We start from the raw sequence: 18,915 nt of genomic DNA, 5'->3' as shown, positions 1-18,915 counted from the left end.
AGAGGAGAATAACAAGTTGACCATTATTAGGGAGGGAGATGCAAAGAGATAAGGGGTGGGGGTGGGGGAACAAACATCTAGTACAGTATATTAGACTTCAGCTCGGATGTAAGTATAAAATGCTCCACAAGTCCTGTAATTGAGAAAATCCATCAAATGTCCTGACAGCTGTTCCAGCATTTCCAGAAGCGATAAAACTTGAATTTATTTCACTTCTGGAAAGGGGGCAGTATCACCTTCTGGCGGCTTTAATGAAATGCCATAAAATTTGAGGAAAAACTGTGCTGTAAAGTAATAAAAAAGGGCAGTCAGCAGCGGGTTGTTTGCTGAAATGCTGTTGGAGGGGCTGCGGCAGGGCTGACCTGCCCCAAGAGCCACGGCACCCACCGCGCAGCCCCAGCCCCAGCCCCGCGGCTGGCGTGCCCGCAGGCGGCCAGGGCAGAGCCGGCGCGGCGGGGGCTTGGCCCGGGCTGGGGGGCACGGAGCCCACGGGGCATCCAGCCCGTGCCAAGGCGCAGGCAGGGCTGTAGGAGACCTGGGAGAGGCTCGTGCGGCTCCCACGCGCGGCCAGCCCGTGCTGGCACCCCTGCTCGGAGCAGAGGGCTGCAAAGTGTGGGCACCGAGGATATGGTTTTAATTTGGGGTTTTTTGTTTAACTGTAGCGTTGGGTGACAGGAGGAAAGGTCATCACTGCAGAATGTCTCCCCTCACGCGGGAGCTGCTAAGCGGTGAGCTTGTTTTCCTATTTAATTTGTTAATTGAAACTAAATTTGTAATACAACATTTAACTTATTCCAGACTCTGTAATTTAGCCCTAATTTGTTGGCAGGAGAGCATACCTTTCGCATACATTTTTCTTTCTGGCTCACCATCATCTCTCACATAATTGCTGAGACGGTTTCCTTCCATTGCCTAATTTTGTGTAAATGCCGCAGGCACCTTGGGATCCAGCATTACTACCCCCAGCTGGCAAATATTATGGATCTAGGTAATATGTTTAAACAAGAGTGGGAGGAGACATCTAAAAATAGAAGAGAGGGAAGGAGCGGCACTGGCCGTGCGTGGGGAGCCCCCTCCTCCCCCCCCGCTGCTGGCAGGTGCTGGGAGCTGGGGTTACTGGTGACACCTCGCTTCCCCGGAGTGACACAAGGGGAAAGCGGCTGTGAAAGCAGAGCAAGGGCCACCAGTTTGCTCCCAATTAGTGCTTAGAAATGTGAGCTCCTCCGTGCCAGACAAAAAGCTTGGGGTGAGGCCACAGGGACGATGTGGCTAACACGTGTCCCAGCCACCACAACCAGTAGGACACTCCGTAACACTGGTCTGGGCTCCATCACCCCCAGTGCCGCTGACTGTGGCTGTGGCCGCTGCTGCATTTCTGCCAGCATCGCTCGCTCTCGGACACCTCCTGTGATTGATGACCTTTTCTGGGAGTAACTGGGACAGCTGTACAGGGTGAGAAGTCCATACTTTGGTCCGAGTGTGGTTTCCAGCAGCTTGGCTGGAGGATGAATTACGGGAGTCACGTGGGAGTGGGAGACTGCAGGAGGGGGCTCAAAGCGAGGAAGCATCTCATGGCCAGAGTGCACGAGGGGGGGCTGCTCGTGCTTTGCAGCACGCCAAATGCTCCCCACTGCCAACCAGAAAATAAAGGAAGACCAAAAAGGGTGGTCTGTGAAAGGACTGTGAAATTCCTAAGCGGGCTTGTCTTTTCACACACACCGGTGCATACTGGCCAGATCAGAGAGGCTGAGCGCTGCTGATAACCTGCGTGCTTTATTCCGTGTTCTCTCCGCTGCTTGCAGAGGTGTTGAAATGAGCAAGGGAAACAACAGCTCCAGCCCACAACGGGAATCCCGACGGGCGACAGGCAGCCCATGGCTCCAGCTCTCTCGCCGCGCACTGAAAGCCGCGCACTGTGTGAGGGGGACCAGGCTGGCCCATGGCATCCGACCGGGCGTCACAGCTGCTGCCTGGATTGCTCGTGGAGAAGAGCTGTTTCCACAATAAGTACTCCCAGGCAGCCCATGACTTCCCGCGGGAGTTATTTGAGTGTAAGGGGGGATTTCTCCAGACTTCCGTGACGGTGCGTTAGGGGCTGATAATAAAACTCCCTTGGGCGTGAGCGGGGCAGAGCTCACCCCCTTCGGCGAGGGACGGCGCTGGCGTGGCACCGCACCAGGGGAAAATCTGGCTCCTGCCCAGCCGTGGGAAGGATCCTTCTGATTAACCCAAAGTCCAGATTTCTGCGTGAAGGTTCCCATGGCAACCGGGCTGCAAAGATTAAATATTTAAAAATATGGAAGCGATGCTGGCGTGCGAAGCAAATGCGAGAACTTTGGGACAAGCGGCATCTCCGTGCTCCGTCCATGCGGCTGGGTTGTGGCCCACGCTGGTGTTTTGCAGCCCTGCCACTGCCACCAAGGCTTCCACAGGCTGGGAGCAGCCTCCCTGCCCATCACCCTGCCTGCTTGCATCTGTGGGACATTTCTCCCCTTTCCACATGATTTTCCACAACAGAAACTGCAGGGCATGAGGCTGGCCACTCCTGGCAATTGCTCCTGTGGCTACCAGTGCTCCTTAGCAAACGAGGGGGTGGGGAATGCAGTTTAAGTGAAAACCGAACGTTCCCCAGGCCAATGCCCAGTGAAATGTTATTTGTGGAGAACTTCAAAGCCATTCCCAGTAATGTGGGGTGGGGGGAGACAACCAAAGAGCACTGCTGTTCATTTTACAACTGCTGGAAAGTGCAGTTTAGTGGAAAGCAAATGCTCTGTGGGAAGCAATCACTTTAATAATATTTTGATGGAAAGTTTTGAATCCACTAGACATGAGTAATCTGTTTTGACCTCCTTCTTTTGCTTCTGACATGCTGCTTTACCTGAAGTGCATCGCTCTGGTGGCGCTGGCGCTGCTCGCTGCAGTAAGCTCACTCCAGCTCCAGTGGTACCCATCCTACAGCAAACCAAAAAAATACCGCTTACAGCAACGCAGGATCTTCACCAGGAGTTGCACATTTCAGGCTTAAGGTGGTCACCTCTTTTCCCACCCGTCATAATTGGTTGGTACAGCGACTGAGTAATAGCAGTAATACTAAAGAAAGGTGGTGCCGGCATCTGGGCATCCGCAGAGAGGTACAGATGGCCTCTCCAGACACAGCGGAGCTTTAACGGCATCACAGTTTCAGCTCCCATCTCTGGAAAAGAGATATCTAATTTCTGAAATCACTGGAAAGTTAGGGAAGTTGAGTTTTTAATGGCACCCACCATACCTATATCCATGTTTAACATTTCAGCCTTGTCTCTAAGGTAAAGTGAGGCTCATTAGAGCCCTTTTCTAATTAGCTGCTGCAAACAGATTTTCTTTTATAAATGCCTGAATGTAAAGTTATTTGTGTACCTAATTTCTTTTTTATGTTACATTTATTTTTAAGTGTAATTCACTACGGCTTAACATTTGTAATTCTTGCAGGGGCATTACAACCAACGATGCACATTTATTACAACCCCTTCAATTGCTGCATTTTATTTCCATATGCTTTTGAATTGCTATTGAGCTTGTTTTGTGTTCTTCCCATCGTTAAAGTGTATTTTTTTATTGTACATAAATGGTAAATAATTGATACCTGCCATATGGTGCTAATCATCCTGCCAGCCCTATGTCTCCACCCTGTCCTTTCATTCTTTGCTAACTCTCCCCCATCAGCTTCTCACCTTTCTTTCCCAGTTTTCTCCACAACTTCACCCCTTTGCACTCCAGAGGTGCTTGCAGTGATGCAGTGCTGAGAAACGCACTGCCCTTCACCTCCACTCAGCCCAAACCCTCCTCTTCCTCCCTGACACCTTTCAGGGGAGGTGATCCGCCCGGGAATGCTCATCCTGCCCCCTCTCCCCAAGGCCCCCTCATCCCCACAGTCCCATCACCCCACTCATCCCAACTGGTCCTATCACCCAGGGACCAGAGCCCACTCTGCCCCAACACCGCTGGGCTTTGCTGCACGACTCCTGCTGTGCCTTGTTACTCTTGCAAGGGCAGCACCCTTGCCAGCTTTTCCTCCTGTGTTAGCAGTGTGTACAGACACACGAGATGCGAACACTGAGCCGCAGGGCTGAGCTTCTCTCAGTATAGACTGTGCTGGAAAAAAGTAGCCAGGGCATTACGGTAGTTAATGGCAGCAAACCTCAAGTGCTGGCAGCTCCAGAGAGAAGCAATGAGCTAGAAGCCACGGTGACATGACCACCTCCTGCCCTGTCAGGGAACAAAACAGAGTCCCTCCAACCCCTGAGGTTGCTCAGCAGTGAGTTACGTGGGCTACATAGGCTAAAAAACACATTTGCAAGTATCTGGTTGCCAAAGCCAAAGCAGGGAAAGCCCGGAGCTCCCTACAACCAGAGCAGGCTTTCCATGAGCACAGAAATGTCTTTCTCTTAACCTGAATTAAATCTTTCTAGACATAAAAAAAACCACCCTTGGAGACAGATCCTTGGGATGGAGAATTTCTGTCTAAATGGTTAAAAGGTCAGGTTGCTGAACTGTGAGTGACCAAAAGCAAGGTTTTGTAATGGGAAGTGCTGGGGAACATTAGTAGCCAGCATTATTACCAGTCCAGCCGACAATAACAGCTTGTGCTGCGCAGACATGCGACCATCCGTGCTGAGCTAATTGTTGATAAAATCCTAGGAGTTATAATTAGCCCCGGTGGGACTCCTCATGCTGCTAAACTGAAGCGCATGCCCCCCTGTTTGCAGGGGGGAGCTGCAGGGCAGGGTGGTGGCCCAGCATCCCCAGGGCGCAGGGTGGGACCGGTTGGTGCAGACCCTGTGGGGCAGCACCAGCCCTGGAGGAGGGGAGGATGGGGGTGCTTGGCAGGGTTGGGAATAAACGAGCCAGGGCTTCGCTCTGTCCCCTCTTTCCCACCTTTCCACGTGATGGCCAAAATGGGCTGTTATATGACAGTTTTGCCAGAGCACAAGCCCTCCCACTGCCTTTAGAGCCTGCAGGACAAGGTTCTGGGATGCTGTGCCGGTCCATCTGCCCATCTGTCTGTCCTGAGAGCGCTGTATGCTGGGCACAGCTGTGCAACTGCTCCTCTCTGCTCTGGGCAGCATCGTGGATGCAGATGTGTGGCTACATGTGGTGCCCGACCCCTCCAGCAGCCCTGGCACAGCCCTGGCAGTGTCCCTGGGGATGGAGCAGCCATGGCCTCAGTTCCCCGGTGGGGCAGGTACCAATGGCACTTCTGTGGACGATGGGCTTTTTGCCTCTCCCTCCATGCATACGTGTGGGCAAGCTGGGCTGATCTCCCTGCAAAACCAAAGTCTGCACGGCCGTGGCAGGTGCCAGCCTGGGGGAGCACCAGGGGATGGGGCTCTGCGGTGGCAAAGAGGGGCAGCAAAGGAGACATGGGTGGGAGGAAGGAGGTGCGAGGAGAGCAGTGGGATGTGGCAGAAGAAGGGGACAAAGGTGCGGAAGGTGTGTGTGCCAGTGCTGGGGCTCAGGTAACCCGAGTTCTGCGAAGGGGAGGTTGCTGCTGGCCGTGGGTCGGAGGCAGCAATGTTTGCCTCTGAATATTGATGAAAGATAGTTCTAGGAGATGGGAATTAGCTGAAGGCTAAAGGCATCCCTCCTGATGGACTGATGTCTGCAGCGTGTTTAGTAATGAACCCGAGCTCCCTTCCCTACGGCCTGTGTTGTAGTGCACAGGGAACAGCCCTACTGGATGTGCCTTGAGCAACTAATTCCCAGAGAGATGCAGATGGCCTTTGCTCTGTCCTGAAACCCCCTTTTTGGCAATCTTGCTTCACCGGGGGACTGACTGATCAATAATTAAAACAAGGGATAATTAAAAACTCATGAAAACCTTCTTTGAGACCTCAAAGTGAAATATATCAGCTTCTCCACTAGCTACACTGCTTGTCCTGATTTTGCAACGTCTCCCAAGCATGATGATCCGACCGTGACATCTTGCTGCTGCGGAAAGCTGGAGATGACAGCCTCTGGGAGCAGCAGTCGCCAGCAGCTCCCTCTGGGGCTCTGATGCATTTCCAGCATCGGTTGCATCATTTGCAGTGTGGCTGCATGCAGGGGTGTGCTCACGTGTGTGCTTGCCAGCTTTTGTTTGGAAGACAGGGCAGTTTTAGCTACTGACATCCAGCAGAAACTGGAGGCCCTGGGTCCCCTTGCAGCTGAGCAAAGCACCCCCCAGATATGAGCAGGTAAATGTGACCATAAGAGTTCAAAGTCTACTGAAATCCCACCATGAGGGAGGAAGACTAAAGGTGTTTTACCTGTTTGCTGCCAGGTAAAAGGTGACTGTTGTAAGAATTGAACCTGTGAGCTGGGCGCTTTTTTGTGCATTAATAAATCTAGGGGTGATAATAAAATGGCAGTTTTCCTACAGAAAACACAGACTTTTCCCAGGCACCTAAATGTTAAAACATGTCAAGCAGACTTTGAACCCGGAGTGCCGCCCGCTCCCTCTGGCAGAGCTGAGCCCCTCTGCCTAGGGACACTTTCCTGGGTACATTCAGGCCTCTGAAACACTCCAGCTAAATGGCATTCGTTAGCTTGGGGGAATGTCTTTAGAGAAAAAAGCAGTGTGCTGGAACCAGGTGCCACCAACGTGTGATTAATAGCGAGTGGTGGGGTCTGCACTCGCCAGCGGGGGGACAGAAATGCTCTTTCCCTCCCAGATGTCTTTGGCACAAGCCTTGGCAGCTCTTTCTAAGCTTTTCCTGAAAACTAGCTGTCTTGTGGGACTAAAAACCGCTGCTGCATCAACAGCTGCGCTTAGGGGAGCAGGTGAGACGCAGCCCTGACATTTCCAGGCTGTCCAAGCAAGAGAGCTCCTGACCTTAGCTTTGCCTGGATGCTAATGCTGCCACCAGACCACATACCCCACATCCCCCGGCACACAGGGGAGCAGGATGCAGGGCAAGGGGGCTGTCACCCTCCTCCATCCACCTGGCCACAAGCCCACCCCCGCAGGTCCCTGCCATGGGAACCCGGGTCCCCGGGGACACATCTGTGCTGCCCTGCAGCCTCCGCATCCCTGCAGGCCACGAGCATCCGAGGAGATGGCTGCTGCTGCCAAGGCTGTCAGTGCCCAGAGCTGGCACCGCGGCCGTAGACGCGTCCAAATCCTCCCACGCTGCCAGCAAGGCGGCGAGGCTGGCAGCGGTACCCGCCGGCTTCGTGCGCGCCGCCACGGCGTTCGCGGGGGAAGAGCCTGGTGGCTCCCAGGCCTGAAATTTCTCACTCGTGTCTGATGGGCTAATTATTATTGATTGACATTTTTGGAGTTTTCAGGGCACTTTGGGGGAAGAGCAGAGTGTGGGAAGAGGAATATGTTGACAACTTTTTCACATAATCCTTTCCAGCCCCCTCATTTTTCAGTCAGCCATGGAACGTATCCAAATATCTGGGATTTTAATGAAATTAAAAGCAAGCAGACCCAAAAAACCCTTGAAAAGCACAAGAAAAAACACAAATGGCAGTTCCCCTCCTCTCCAGCCCCTGTGCCACATGGTGGGGATGGACATCCGAGGGGGCCTGGTGGTGATGCGGGGAGGCTGCCTTGGCCCTTGCTCCTGGCCCCACACCAGGGCAGCTCTCCCAGCCCCGTGGTGCCCTGTGGCCAACCTGCTTGGGTGCTCAAGTGGCATTTGGTGTGAGCACCTTCCCCTCCCTCCATGGCCTGCTGCCAGGTCCTGCAAGAAGGAGCATTTATATGACTGTCCTCTGCCCACACCAAGAGATGCATGGCATCCTCAGTCCTTTTACAAGGGAGGGTAGTGGTGGTTTTGGTCCAGCATCCCTACACACTGAGCTGTCTTAAGCAAGGTTTTGAGAGCCACAGCTGCTGGTGTGTATTTATCCTAAGCCCTGAGTGAAACCCCACTGGGAGCTGCACCTCAGCACATGCTGTTCAGGATCCCCAGAAGGCTTCAAGCAGGTTTATTGCAGGAAAAAAAAAGCTCTTTGTATTAATAAGTAACAATCTACTTTAGCTTAACTGAACTGAAGCAAGCAATTTGTATTGCACGTGCTATAACGATGCAGATAAAAGTGGTTACAAGGGACAAATGATTGCATACTGGATGCATGAGCATCGACACGTGCTACATCTACCTCAGCGGCTCTAAATGCATTTGCACAAGTTTAACCGTCGCTGCTGGAGGTAACTCTCAGATTATATTGTGTACGATGCAAATCAGTGTACAGTAAATACCTAATTAGCAAGCTGGATTTTAAAGTGGCGTCAAATTTTCCTTGGAAATGGCAACCCAAACTGCCTGCGTGGCTGGGAGGCATCACTGCACCCTCACTGCCACGACTGCTGGCGCTGGGCAGAGCCGGCACGGCAATATCTCCGAAAGCCGCTCCCACTGCATGTTAATACTGCTAAGGTACAATCCAGACACAGCTGGAGCTCTGGCTCCTACGAGATATTCAAACCTCAGCCTGCAAACACATACTCTTTGTATTTTCCCCGGGCAGCTTGCTTAGCCTTTAGGCTTCCTGGGTTTTGAATTGACTCTGCCTTTTGAGTGGGAGTTTTAAGAAAAAAAAACCCAGCAGGTTGAAAGCAAAGGACCCGGCTGTGCTGACTAACCATTTTGATTTAAGGAGAATGTGGGAAATACCGCGGGGAGAAGCGAAGCCTCTGCTTTGTGAGCGGCGCATCGGCAGTCAGCAGCGCCCGCTTAAAATGGATCCCAATACCTGCCGTCCTCAGTTTAAGATTATTAATGTGACTTAACCTAAACAAGACCGGACAGGAGGATTTTCCCCCAGCATGGATTAGTAAGTCAGGAGAAAAACGAAATTCAGCAGAAATCCTCTTAGTCATTTTTATCAGGGGTAGATTTTCACATCTGAATCTCAGCTGCCAATTTGCATGGATAATCTCAGATTAGCTTTACTCTGCCGTTCACTTATTTGTTCCCCCCTCCTAAATAAGCACACTTTTGCAGTGACAAAGGAGACAAACAATTCTTTAGGAGAACGGCTGTGACACCTAAATAATAATGTTAAGAAAGTCCATCTAAAAACGAGCAGCTCGGCACTTTTGGCTCCCCCCTCCTCACTATGCATTATTCATAGTAGACAACAGGAACGAATGTGTACGCTCCCTGTGCAATTACCAGGAGAACATATTCAAAGACATATGCTAGTGCTTCTTAGTGAAAGGAGATGTGCAAGCACCCATTATTTACTAGGCACTGTTACAAAATCTGCAAGTTTGACTCCAAGGTTGCAGCTTAATTGACTCCCCCTGGTAGCTCTTGTCATCCATCTAATTCAAGCCACGCGAAAGCCTGGCTGTTGTTTTGTGTGCGTAAAATACGCTGGCTGCTTTGGCACATGCTGGTGAAAAAAATGTGGTTTGCATCAATTAACCTTTTTTCTAGCAAGGAGAGTGGCTGAATGACAGGGCATCTGAGAAGTATGTGAAACTTCAGCACTTCACTCAAAGCAAATCATCATGAGGTCGTCCGTGTTATCATCATGGCTGCCTTTGGCCCTGCTCCTCCTGAGCACAGAAGCCTCGATAAGGATCATCTGCTCAGTTTATTGCCTTCTTGATCCAATAAATATATTTCCTGTGAGAAAACCCTTCTGTGGGATTTATTTAAATCAGCCTCCCAAAATTCATCTCTGCAAACTTCCTTCCTCTTCCTCCCACACTGGTTTTCTCTGCGTGCCATAAGCTGCAAGGATCCGTGCAGTGATTCCTTTCTGTATCCCCTTCCCAGGCAGGCAGTAACCTCTGTGCACATGGAAATAATTTTCCTCTGATCACCCAGACCAGTCTAGCTCTTCTTCTCCCCAACATGCATCCCCCGGCAACGCGTGCCCCTTTAGAAATGACGCACAGAGGGGCGGTGGGATAGAGGCACCACCAAAAGCACCAGAGCAGGGTACCTTACTCTGTCCCCTGTCACAGCCCAGATGAAGAGACGTGCGGTCATTTATTGTCAGCAGAGGTGTTTGACACGGGTGGTACAACCACTGCCAGAACAAAGAGCCATGAGAGGGAGGGGGAGGCTGGCGGATAACTAATGGGGGTAAAAGCCACCTCCCCCAGTGCCTCAAAGCTTTGGTTTTCGGGCTCTGAACATTCCCAGGAAGCTGCCCCGTGCCCCGGGGCTGCCGTGGGTGGGGGTGAGGGCTGCACCCCACCGGGCACCAAACCCCTCCTGCCCCAGCTGGCGATGGGGGGGTGACCAGTCAGTGATGCCCGGGCACAGGCACAGCCTGCCCCGAAGCGCATTGCTTTGGCACTGACCCACCGGCTGGGCAGGAGCTTGCGGGGGGTGGGTGGGTTGATATTAATAAACAGGGATGGCAAAACTTCCCTGGTAGGGGACTGGTGCTGACAGGCATCACTGAAATGAAAGAGAGCAGCCAAGTTATTGTTGGGCAGCTGCCTGTGCTGGGTGCTGGTGTGCTTTAGGCAGCTACTCCAGGGCTCTGCAGCAGCGCAAGGATCAGACCTGACTGGGATGGGCTTTCCCATGTGCCGCTGAGGGATGTGCCGTGGCATCTCGAGGCTGGGAGCTGCAGCAGGGCCAGCAGCAAAGCGCACCATGTTTCACTGCTGCACCTTGCCGTAATTTACCCACGGCTTGTCTCCCCTTTGTCCTCCTGTTCAGTCTCACACCAAATGGAGTTTCCCCCAGGGCTGCCGTCTGCCAGAGAAGCCGTTCGCTGGTGGTGCCATCCCTGGTGGTGCCATCCACTGGTGGTGCCATCCCTGGTGGTGCCATCCACTGGCGATGCCAGCGCGGCAGAGGCCAGGCAGCACACAGCACCTGGCTGTCTCCATGCAGGACTCTGGAAAAAAGCAGCAGCAGACGATGTGCTGAGGATGTGCGGGCATGGGAACACAGCACCTCTTTCCTTTCCAAGTGGGAATGCCCCAAGAAAAGAAGGTCAACAGTCATACCAAGGTTTGGGATGACGGTATCATACTGTTCCCTAACCAGTCAAATAAACATAAGAATCTGTATGGAAGCGCTCATCCTAATTTTGAATAAGTACAAGATCAATTAATTAGGCATGTTTTGGAGAACTTGTGTGAAATATATACACTTTTTTTACGCAGCCCTGTTCTGCAGATCTTTGGGAGGTACAGCATCGCTTCCAGCTTGCCTAGACTGGGAGGAGCGACAGAAGTGACGATCTGGTGGGCTTTCCACGTAAATCCTTAATGTAGACGTGCTGCAGCACCGCAAAAGGGAATTGACTTCACTGCAAATGAAGGAAGGCCTTAAGTGCTTTGTTGAACAGCAGCCGAGCTCTTTGGTAATGAACAACAGTGACAAAAGAAATAAAGAAGCAAGCCGTGATAGCCTGATGTGGTTGCAGTGGAGTAGCTGTTCCGACGGTTGCTGGCGTGTGAGATGACATGTGAATACAATCTATCTCTGCACATTGCTGCAGTCTTTCACCAGAGGCTACTTTAAAAACCTTGAAGACTTGGCAATTAAGAGGACCTCTAATTGAAACAGAACAACACTAGCATTTTAATTGCCATGCGGCTCCCCTCCAGAGCATCGTGGTCTAGCAGAAATCCAAGATTTCTACAAGCAGGTTTAAAAACAGGTTTTTCAAATCTTACAGAAGCCATGCCATGCATGTGCTTTGCCTCAAGAGTGGTTTGTGTCCATGGGGAAGGGATTAATTACTTCACAACACCAGGGCCACAGGTAGGGGTAGAAAAGACATGCTGCTGCAACGGGTGACACTTGCCCTGGAAACTATCACGCTGGAGTACATGGAAACCTACTCCAAGCGGTGGGCAATTTAAAATGCATTAACATGCTCTGAAGCCCAGAGCTGAGCCTTCTTAAAACAAACCACTGGGTGCTAATGATTAGTGGCTGGACAGGGGCAGGGAAAACCCACCAGTGTTGCACAAACTGGGATGATGTTGTTCTGATGTGCCCTGTGGAGGTGTTGCAGAAGTTCAAGTTGTATCAAAGAACTGAACAGAACCAGTGTTTGGGATATTCCTCCCCATTACCCTTCGGTTCGGTGGCACCGACACAGAGGTCATCAAGGAAGGGGCATTCATTTCTCCTACAGCTGGGAAGATGCTTAGGGTGATAGTAAATGGGATTACAGCAGCAGCCTCACTCCAGCACAGAGCAACAGTAACACTGCGTGGACACGGACCCTTCGAGGGAAGGAGGGAGATGCTGGGCGTGCTGGGAGCAGTGGCAGCATCCCCTGTGGTGGGTGCCAGGGCCCGTGCTGGGCAGGAGCTGCTGGCATATGCATGTTGTAATACATTAATACACTTTTATAATTCCTTTCATTTCTGAGAGTCCCAAGACATGCCACAGCAGATTATCCTGCTGATTAGCCAAATCAAAGCTTTGTGAGCAAAACCTGCACACTATTCAGGGAGCTGCACAATATGAAATCGATGTATTGAAAGAGCACTCTCCACGGCAAGTGCTGCTCGTTCGCAGCCCCCGTCCGCTTCCCATTTCAAGGTAAGTGACATCGAAAGAATGGTTGTGGTGTTGTTTTCCATTGCTAATTATCTGCTGGTCCTGGACTGGATGGCACTCGAGACATAAAAGTTGCCATCTCTTTCCCAGGGAGATGAGAACCAATGCACAGAGGGAAAACCAAGGCCAGGAAAGGAAGTTTCTGCTGCGCAGTCTGTGCCAGACACCAAACCTGGGCTGAAGCTGCAAATGGGTTTTAGGAACAAGTCTGCAAAAAATGGTGAGCAGGTGCCTGGCACGCGCGGGAGAGGAAACACAGAAGAACGGATGAAGAATAAAGTTTTTTTCCTCTACCCAAAGCAGTATCCAGAATCTTAACCTAAAATCTGAAGCCAAACCCCATGCTGGGAGCTTGGGGTTCACCCCTTATTTTTGCAGAAAATCCCAACGTCAGGTGCTCCCGCCTGCAGTTGGTTTCCACTGCATGTTTCAAAACCAGGTCCTGGTCCTGCTCGAGGGGAAGCAGGCAGCAAGGGCGATGCCGGGGGAGCAGCATCCCCAGGCAGGACCCCTGACAGCCTCCCCTTTTCAGCACCCAGGGAGGGGCACCACTAGCACCCTTGTTTTCACCCCCCTGGCCCTGGCAGCACCGCAGCAGCCTGATGCTCTGCCGTGGGCAGGGCTACCTACCTATTAGATAATTGACCGTATCCCCTGCCAAGGCAGGAGGCAGTCTCCTGACAGAGGCTGTAACAGATATTAAACGTACTGCTCTTGATCTCAGCAAAAAAAGGCCACTGGAGTAATTTTTTTTTTAACCCGCTAAGTAAAAGCTTTCTAGCTAATATTAATAGGTTTTATCTGATGGAAATGGTACATTCATCATGGAAGGGCTTTTCTTTTTTTTTTCTCTCCCATTAAACTTTCGAAGAAATGTTTTAATTTTTTTAAGCTGTCATTGATTTTTTTTGTAAGCAAAAATGGACATGTTCAAGCAGAAAAAAAATCCATTTCATTGCAAACCAATCTTCATTTAGGAAAAGATTTCAACATACAATTTCCAATTTGGTGTCATCGCATCCTCCTTGTCCCACTATTACGCAGGTCAAATTACGCAGGCGATTGATAAAAGTACAAAAAACTTGTTTTAGCGGTAATTGGAACTTTTATATTTATTTCCAGACAGTTTTGCCTTGCCGCTTTCCTCTTTTTCCATCAGCCCAAGAGACTAACAGCCCTAGGTAGCCACATGTTCATGCCAAGCCCATCGCAGGGAGGTTTGTCCCTCTCCCTATTCCCATTTCTAAACGACCTTCTCAACCAGACACGGAGCAAGACCCACATTCAGGTCAGCAGGCACAAGCACCAGCACCACGGGTGACGGCCAGCAAGTAATGCCCCTGTTAAAACCAGTCCCCTTGCTGAAATGCTCCTTGTCCCACGCTCCCAAGAGCCTTGGTGCCCTCAGCTCCCGCCTGCCCGGCCGCGGTTGTGCAAGGTGAGGAGTGGGACAGGGGGCAGTGGGCAACAGACCTCCAGCAGGGTCCTGCTCTCTCCAGCATGGAAACATGGGGTCACCAGCATGGCAAGCTGCTCTGTTTGCCCAGATAATGTCACCTGCCAGGCTTTCGGACATTGCAACAGCCCCTTGGTGCCAGTAAATACTGGCATTGCCAGCGCTGCCAACACTGCACCTTTGAGCCCCGCGTGCCTTGTGGCCTCATTAGCCCCAAATTACGTACATCCAGGGCCATGCACCAGCCAGCTACCCCCTGCCAGCTCAGCACCTCTACCTGCAGCCTCGGGTGTATTTTGCAGTTGTCTCCGTTTGGTACGAACTGAAGGAAAAGCGGGAAAAGGTGAAAAGCAAGGAAACGGTCTCCCGCATTGTTCTGTCTCCAAAGGAGGGAGGGAAGCTGCTGCTACAGCCCGCAGGGGCACCGTCTGCCGTGAGTCAGCAACCAGCCAGATTTACTGCCAATTGATTAAATTAACATTTGTTATAAGCCAGGGAAGGGAGGAAGGGGGGGGGGGAGAAATCCTCTTCACAGCTCTTGAATTATTTATGCCCTGGAAGCCTCCATGCGGTGCTCAGGGCAGGCAGCAGCGACTCAAGGGTGGTACAGGGTGTGCAAGATGCACCGCTCCAGAAGGCATTTTCCTCACTTTCTTTTGGCTATTGGCTCTGTCTTCGCAATAAAGGCGTAACGGATGGTAGTAAAGCACCGCTGTACTTCTGATGCCCTCCAATAAGTCTTCGCTGACTGGTGCAGGAGCAAGGGCAGGTTTACGTGGACAGGGGCAGGCAGGACTGGCTTTGCTCTGCTCCCCGGCAGGGAGCCAGGAACGGGAAAAAAAAAAAAACCAAACCAAGCTGAATTCCCACCAATTAGATGTGATATTTTTTTCCTAGGTGCTGATAATGAATCTGGATGGAGTCAGCTGGATGCTCTTAGATCTCAGCGAAACCTGCTCCCACGTGCAGTGCATGCGATGCGAGGCGCTCGGTTTGGGACTGGGCTCGTGTCGCTCCACAGGGGCTGTCTGGACTCAGCGTGTGCCTGGCGGGGACAGGCAGAAAACGTGGTGGCACTGCTGAGAGACATGTTACATGGGCAACGCCGGAGTGGGCTGGACCTGCCAGGAGAAAACATCCACGCAAATCTGGGTATGCAAGTTGCCAAGCCAGTGAGGAGCGGGAGCTTTCGTTCTTGTGGCTCACTTTAGGTTTTGGAGGCAGCCAGCCCTGATGCAAGACCACAGCCTTGACCACGGTGGCCATCTATCTGCAGAGTTGGCAGCTGGCCCAAGTGAGAAATAAGGCAACTCTTCCCTTTCTCCTACAGCCCCATATCCTCACGCAAACACCATCAGGATGCGTTCCCTTTCCGCTGGCTGACCTGTGGCTGACCATAGGGATGATGCCATCAGCCCTCAAGCCCCCGTGGAGTGACAGGTGAGAAGTGCGCTCCCTGCAGGGATGGGGACACACGGGGGGACAGGATAGCAGAGGAAGGAAAGAAAAAGCCACCAAGGTGCGAGGGCAGCAGCAGGGGTGACCCCAGGAGCAGTGCCACCCCCTGTCCTCACCAAGCCTTCCTGAAGCCCAGCCATTGTCTGTGCCTTCACAGGGTCTCACCCCACAGCCCGTGCTGGCACATGGGGGCTCCCTGGCCCCCCATAGCTCTGCACAGTGCCCCCCACCCTCCTGAGCCCCAGGCTGCCGTGCAGCTCCCTGGCATCAGCAGGGCAGCCAGCGCGCCTGTACTAGGGAATAAATTTAGGTATTTAAATTTCTCGTTACAGTCTGCCATCAAATATTCATAGTAATAGATAAACGAGGAGAGGAGGGGCAAGCCTATTGCACAAGGGCTGAAAAGGGAAATAACTTTTTACAACCAGCCAATTAAGTTATAAATCCGGATACATCCAGGATTTATTTAACACGAGCTCTGGATGAGAGCATGCTGCAGTCGCTGGGGGAAGCTGCAGCTGCGAGCAAGGGCAGGAGGTGTGCAGTTTGTCCAGCCCTGGAACGAGAGCTGGAGGAGGTGGTAAGAGGAGCGGGTGGTCAATGAGGAGGGGACCCTGGTGTTGGGGGTATGGGAAGAAGTCAGCAAGGAAATCGAGGGAAGGCCCCCCTGCACCACCTGCGAGGGGATACAGGAGTGCGTGGTGGGGGGGATGGCAGCAGGGCTAATGCCCAGTGAGCCAGAGCACCAGGCAGGTCTCTCTCCTCTCACTGCCCAGCTTCGTCCAGCCTGCAGGATGCTGTCAGCCTACCTGCTGGGATTTAAGCTGAGGGCTCTGGTTGCTACTGCAGCACAAGATGAAGAAGGTAGCAAAAGCTGAGAGGTGGGCTCAGGCCACTGAGCACCTTTCCACAGGTGCCTGAAGGGCCATTGCCCGAGGACCATTTCCCACCACCGTCTGCTGGGAGGCAAAAGGTCTCTCTCCCCAATTCCTGCTGTGAGAAACAGCCCTGCTGTCCCAGTTTGCAATGGTGTGGCTTGAAATATTGCAAGAAAAAAAACGCATCCTTGACATGAAGGGATGAGATGTGGCACTAGGGAGGGACCATGTCCCGGTTTTGACTGGGATACAGTTAATTTTCTTCTTAGTAGCTGGTACAATGCTGTGTTTTGCATTTAGTGTGTGAATAATGTTGATAACACACTGATTTTTTAGTTGTGGCTAAGTAGGGCTTACCTTAAGTCAAGGACTTTTCAGTTCCCCGTGCTCTGCCAGTGAGGAGGTGCACAAGGAGCTGGGAGGGAGGCAGAGCCAGGACAGCTGGCCCCAACTAGCCACAGGGATATTCCACACCACAGAACGTCATGCTCAGTATATAATGTGGGGGCAGCTGGCCAGGAGGGGCTGACGGCTGCTCGGGGACTGGCTGGGCATCGGTCAGTGTGTGGTGAGCAATTGTATTGTGCTCTTTTGTTTTTCTTGGGTTTTATCCCTCTCTCCCTCTTCGTTACCTCCCTTTTCATTACTACTACCACTACTACTACTACTACTACTACTGCTACTACTACTACAATTATTATTATTATTTTAATTATTATTGTTATTATTATTATCCTTATCATTATTATAATATTTTATACTCTATTTCAATTATCAGACTGTTCTTATCTCAGCCCATGGGTTTTACCTTTTTTCCCCATTTTTCTCCCGGTCCCCCCAGAGGAGGGGAGGAGTCAGTGAGTGGCTGGTACTTAGTACCCAGCTGGAATTAAACCACTACAGACCACACCTGCTGGCACCAGCCATAAGATGCCTGGGCAGCCCCGCTGGTCCCAACTGCACCATGGGGATGGTTTGGGTTTTCCTTGCCCTCCAAGCGGCTGCTCAGTCTGAGCTCAGCCTCTAGTGCCTGGCGAGACACGGGCGAGGAGCTGTTTCAGCAAATTTCAGTTTCAGAGAGCAGGCGGCGCGCAGAGGGAGCTGCCTGCTGCCCTGCTTGCTGAACCGCTGGCAGGCACAGGTGCCCAGCAGGCTCACAGCAGCCCCAGAGGTCATCAGCAGATTTTCCCCCATCACTGATAGGAAAAGGAGTGGGGGGTGGGAAGGCTGTTGTCTTGTTGCACACCCCTTCCCCAGAGCCCTCTCCCTATCCCTGCTTTCCTCCAGTGGCTATGCCTGCTGTGGGGGCACCGCCTGGTGCAGGAGTTCCGCAGCGAGGGGGGTGTCTTTGGAAAGCTTATTTCTGTGCAAGGATTTTCCCTCAGCCAGGCCAGGATTTTCCTAACCCCCAAAGGCCCGGCACCGTAAAGGTCAGGGCATATCTCAGCAGCGCAGCGCATCCGGCACGACGAGCGGATGCCTGGACCCCTCTCCCAGCAGCCGGTGCAGATTCCCGGACAATATCACTTTGTGAAGCTCCAGGTTTTCTGCATCCCAGGGAGCAGAGCTGTCAGGGAGGGCCGGAGGCATGCCAAAGGGAGTTTGGTCGCTGATGAAGTTTCCAGTCATATTCTATTTTAATGCTGAGATCCTCCATTTGTTCAATTCTTAAAGGAGACCCACAAAGGAAAGCACAATTTGGGCTCATGCCCAGTGTTTGCTTCCCTGCGCTGAATAAAAAGACCTGGAAGTAGGTATTTTTATAAAGCTACTTTTTGGCATTGGAAATGTGGATCCTTGCTCTACCTCAAGACTCTGGGGAGGCAAAAGGTCTCGCATATGGTGCGGTTACAGAAATGATAACAATGTGAGCTGAGCTGCTGAGAGGTGACTGGAGCAGGCTGTTTGCTGTCCAGTGTTTCTGTTTGTTTTGTTATTAACATTACTTAATTTCAATGACCAACTGACATTTTAGATAAAAAGCCCTTACTAAAGCCTCAGCATCATTCCCCCTGCTATGGTATACTTTCCGTGGCCTCATCCTCCATCTGCTTCTGCAGAACATAGACTATCACGTCCATCAGCTAAAACAGCAAACAGGAAAAATCTTTTAGGAAATATATTTTAGGAAAATAGCTTTTCCCCTTCCAGGACTTTTGTCATACAGAAAAGATACGTACAAGACAGCAATCTAAATAGGGAAACCCCAGTCCCAGTGCCTAGGTGCCCCCAGGCTGCCCTGGCTGCACAGGGCTCTTTGCTCTTCCACAAGCCGTGGGCGAAGGCGAGTGCTGTCCCCCCGTGAACACATCCCTTCCTCAGCACAGCCACCCCCTGCATCCCATTTTGGGGCAGGATTCGTGCTTGTCCCCCTACGGGAGTCCACTGCTGCGAAGCCTGTACATCTTTGTGCCAGCTTTTGTCTCAATCTGTGTGCGTGTCTTTGGAGCTGCATCCCTGTCACCTCTGCACGGACACCCCCACCCCTCTCCTCCTTATTTCCAGAGTCACTATTAACAGCTGGGGTCATTGCTGACCCCGGGCATGTGCCTATACAGCTGACAGTAAAAAACACTCAGGGAATTTAACCACTAATAGAGGA

This window comes from Falco naumanni, chromosome 8 (genome assembly GCF_017639655.2).
Source record: "Falco naumanni isolate bFalNau1 chromosome 8, bFalNau1.pat, whole genome shotgun sequence".
NCBI classification, from domain to species: Eukaryota; Metazoa; Chordata; class Aves; order Falconiformes; family Falconidae; genus Falco; species Falco naumanni.
The sequence above is the reverse complement of the archived record's forward strand: the minus strand, read 5'-3'. Positions refer to the sequence as shown.